Here is a 4,669-nt window from a genome sequence, read left to right on the forward strand (position 1 = left end):
AATCACACCTGAGTTAAACGTTTTGCTGGAAAATTCCACATTAAGGAGTTAAGAACATAATGCAAAAAATGGGAAAGGGCTATATACAGGTACTTTGCCACCGTCATTATTGTGTGTTTGCTCTTGTATTCTTCCTTTTCTGCCACCAGGAGAAAGGAGAGGGGACAGGATAAAGAGAAACACAGAGAGGGAGGGAAAGAACAGGCACTCCTGAGCCCTAGGCAGACATGGACAGACAGAAGGGCACCGGTGGGCAGCGCAACATGCCCAGAGCACCCACCAAGGGCAGCTCTTTTACGCCTTCTGCAAAAAGGAGGGGACCTGAAGGGCGCAATAATGAACGGATTTGGTTGTAGAAAAGGGGGCGAGGTTAAAAAGAAAATGGGGTGAGATGAAGATTCCGTCAAAAAACTTAGCTGTACAGAGAAAACATCAAGGCTTTGGTGGAGATATCAGATTCAAATCTTTTCACAGATTTTGGGATCAGTTCAGGGATTGTGGCCAAGTTCAGAGTCAAAACTATTATCTCCGCTTCCGGTGTTTGGCACTCCAGCCAAACGGTTGTCCCCAGAAGCCCACAGATGAGTTGGAGATTAACAGCAAGGAGTCTTTTCTCTGAAAGACCATTGCCACAGTGAAGCTGACTAAAATACTTGGAACTAGAAGGCAAGGGCATAGGCAAGGAAGGTGAAAACGGTAAGCTCCTAGGAGGGGCTATATATTTCAAGAGCATTGGGAGTCTGCACTTGGTTCAATCACAGTTTGGATCTCCGGAGGCCCTTGCTCCTGAAGAAGGCAAGAGTCTGGATTCATTGATAGTGGGGATTTTCTTGCACTCTTCGGAAAGCAATCTGTCTGTATATAGAAGGCATGATTCCCTTCCTTCCAGGCGGAATACAGGGCCCGGTGGAGTCGGAGAAACTTTTTGGTCTCAGTGGAGGTAGGTGGGATGATTCCATCGGTACCAAGATCTGGAAGGAAGAAAGAAGTCAATCCTAAAGCTAGTAATGTGATGGCGTAAGATGGGAATGGGGAGTGACTGTTAGCAGGTATAGGGGTTTTTGGGGGGAGGGGTAATAAAAACATACTGGAATTAGATAATGCTGATGGTTGCACAACCTTGTGAATATACTGAAAACCACTGAACTGTACACTTTAAAATGGTGAATTTTCTGGTATATGAATTATACCTCGAAGCAATTTTTTAAAGCTAGTAATGTATATTATATGGTTCTCTCTCTCTCTGTCTCAGTAGGGGTAGGTGAGGAGCTCCAATGTTTCGGGCTATGCAACAATTGGCTAATAAGAGCTGGCTGCCTTGCTGAACTGCCTGGATTTGGACAGGTGGGTTCATCTTTTCTGGCGAACTTAGGTCTGTAACCTACCACATCTCTGTTTTGTTCTGAATCAAGGCAGAATCTCTCTCTCTCCCAAGGCATCAGCTCTGAGAACACTTTTTTTCTTTTTTTTTTTTTTTGAGACGGAGTCTCGCTCTGTCGCCCAGGCTGGAGTGCAGTGGCCGGATCTCAGCTCACTGCAAGCTCCGCCTCCCTGGTTTACGCCATTCTCCTGCCTCAGCCTCCCGAGTAGCTGGGACTACAGGCGCCCGCCCCCTCGCCCGGCTACTTTTTTGTATTTTTTAGTAGAGACGGAGTTTCACCGTGTTAGCCAGGATGATCTCGATCTCCTGACCTCATGATCTGCCCGTCTCGGCCTCCCAAAGTGCTGGGATTACAGGCTTGAGCCACCGCGCCCGGCTGAGAACACTTTTTAGAGCAGATTCTTTGCCTCATGAACTGAAGCCTAGGAGGCTGCCTTCCTCACTGCATTCCAGGTGGGAGTGGGGGACAGGAATTGGCACCACTTCCCTTTCTCCCTGTGTCAGCCATGCTTGAAGCCCAGGGTTTTCTTTGCGCCTAAGCTCTAGGCTCACATCAGAACCTCCTGAAAACTGGGTTCCTCGCATGAAGCCCAGCAAAGGACCTGGCCCTTTCTGACATGAGTGTTTGGAAATTTCCACCCTCAAAGTAAGGATGGAAATTTTGGCTTTGTTGACATCAGCTCCTTGCCAGGATGGCTCACTGACTGAAGCTTCTTTTTAAAATCCCTGCTCCCTGGGGATAAAGTCCAGTCTGGCTGTCGCTCTGTCCTCTCTCTACCACCCCATTCCTCTTTTCCAATCCTATCTATGACAAGCTTTCTTTCCCAAGGCATGGGCCCAGCTTCTCACATGTCCCTTGGCCCTGCTGGGATGTCTCTGCACCCTCCCCCCCACCTTACCCTGAAGAGTTAAAACTGGAGGCGGAGTTCACTGATGCTTTGGAGTTATTTTGAGATGCAGTGGGGCTGCTGGCGTGGAGTCCTGAGCCAGGAGATGAAGGCCTGCTGTTGTTCCCAGGGGAACAGGATGACGTTACTGAGGATAAGGAGAGGCAAAAACAAGGGGAAAATAATACTGCTGGATCCCGGGACATTGGGACATAGCCCCTCAGACACAAATTTCCTGGTGTAACCCCAAAGGGACCTCACCCTCTCCCTACCCACACCCACCTGACTACCTCCTGCCTCATTAGCATCAACTTCTGCCCACACCCAGAGGGGCTCTCATCCAAATGCTCTCTACAGCCCAGGCCCTGGAGAGTGGTGTGTCTGGTTCTGCAAGTCTAAGACTTGCCAAATGCAAGGACAGATGCCAAAATCATCCTACTCTGGGACACACCCAAGGCTGGGCACATGCAGCCCCGGACCAAGAGGCGGGAGGAGAAAAAGAACAAGAAGGAAGAGAGGAGGAAAGAAAGGCAGTGCATAGGGGAGAAAGAGAACTTGAGGCCACCATGAAAGATTGCCAGCTGCTCTAGTTCCCCTGACTCCACCAAGAAAAGGTGCATGGTTTTCTAGAAACTAGAGTAATGAACTGAGCTCATGGCTCATGCCTGTAAGCCCAACACTTTTGGGAGGCCGAGGCAGGAGGGCCGATTAAGCCCAGGAGTTCAAAACCAACCTGGGCAACATGGCGAAACCCAGTCTCTACAAAAAATACAAAAATTCGCCAGGTGTGATGACATGCACCTGTAGTCTCAGCTACTCAGGAGGCTGAGGCGGGAGGATCACTTGAGCCCGGGAGTTCGAGGTTGCAGTGAGCCATGATTGTGTCACCGCATTGCTTGGGCAACAGAGCAAGACCCTGTCTCAAAAAACAAAACAAAACAAAACAAAAACAAAAAGAGCAATGAACTGGGAGTGAGGGGACCTCAGCCCTGTCTTGGTCCCTGGCCATCCACTCAGCAGCTCTGTGGCTGCTGATTTGTTTCATCTTCCTGAAACTCATTTTCATCCTCTGTGAAATGGCAGATTTTGTATTTGGATTAACTCTTGTGTTTGTGTTTCCCAAACTGTGTTCTATGAATAGGGTGGCATATATTTTATTATCCAAACTAAGACCCTAAGACACTTTGAAAAGTGGAGGGGGCCGAGTGCAGTGGCTCACTCCTGTAATCCCAGCACTTTGGGAGGCCGAGACAGGTGGATCACCGGAGGTCAGGAGTTCAAGACCAGCCTGACCAACATGGAGAAACCCTGTCTCTACTAAAAATACAAAAAATTAGCTGAGTGTGGTGGTGTATTCCTGTAATCCCAGCTACTGGGGAGGCTGAGGCAGGAGAATCGCTTGAACCCGAGAGGCAGAGGTTGCAGTGAGCTGAGATTGCGCCATTGCACTCCAGCCTGGGCAACAAGAGTGAAACTCTGTCTCGAAAAAAAAGACAAAGATTAAAAAAAAAAAAGAAAAGTGGAAGGAAGTACTATTGATAATTATTTCAGGACATGAAGCAGACACTGGGACTATCCTGGCCACCCTGGGCATGTGATCATCCTGTCTAGTTCTTTGAAATAATCAGGTACTTTTTGAGGAATAGAGTATACTTTAGGAAGCCTTGCCTTCCTTGGGCCTTCCATACAGTTCATTTTGGAATGTTATGCACCTGAGTGCTTAGAAGTGCTGCAGTTAGAGCAAAACAAAACAACAACAACAAAAAAATACGCTTGTTTAAACTGTGCATACTCAGCATTTTCCAAATTTACTTGATCATAGAACCCTTTTTTCCCAACACAGATTTTAATATCCTTTGAAATGCATTTAAGGGATCCTGACTTAGGTAGATACCTTTCAGTTCTAATATCCCATGTTTTAAAAGAATTCTGGTGTTATTCAGAAATCTCATTTTAAAGCTCACCTGTTCCAGGCATGGTACTGTGGACAGGAGGGACAGAGAGGGGACCCAGAGACCCTGAGGGAGATACCTGAAAAACAACAGAAGCTTGTAAATGTCCATTTCTGCTCCCTTCTCCAACTTCAGACCATTCTCCAAAGATAGTAGGTCCCAGACTCTACAGAGACCAAGAGCTTGGCTTCCTTGGTTATTTCCTAGCCCCAAACCTACGCGCCATCCTCCTTTCTATGGGAAGGCCTCTGGACCACATACTGGCATCCAGAACCAGGTCCAGTCTGCTCCGGAAGTTCCCTGGTGTCGACAGCCCCTGACAATGTATATTGCCTGATAAAGTTTCTTTGGCACTGCCAAGCCGAAGACTGCCTTGCCTGAGAGCCCCGGAGGTGAGCAAGACAAGCCTCCTGGGCCCTGCAGTGGCAGATACTGCTGGTTGCCTGCTG

At 48.1% G+C, this 4,669-nt stretch overlaps 1 non-coding gene across 1 annotated transcript; it reads right to left on the bottom strand.

Annotated features, from left to right (window-relative positions):
- Nucleotides 1-439: 439 nt before the first annotated feature.
- On the bottom strand, nucleotides 440-4,300 carry LOC101012439. The gene is made up of 3 exons (XR_002517256.2): nucleotides 4,233-4,300; nucleotides 2,281-2,416; nucleotides 440-971 (listed from the first exon to the last, which is right to left on the bottom strand). It is a non-coding gene; the product is annotated as an uncharacterized LOC101012439 (transcript).
- Between the last annotated feature and the right edge of the window lie 369 nt (nucleotides 4,301-4,669).

This window comes from Papio anubis, chromosome 12 (assembly GCF_008728515.1).
Source record: "Papio anubis isolate 15944 chromosome 12, Panubis1.0, whole genome shotgun sequence".
NCBI classification, from domain to species: Eukaryota; Metazoa; Chordata; class Mammalia; order Primates; family Cercopithecidae; genus Papio; species Papio anubis.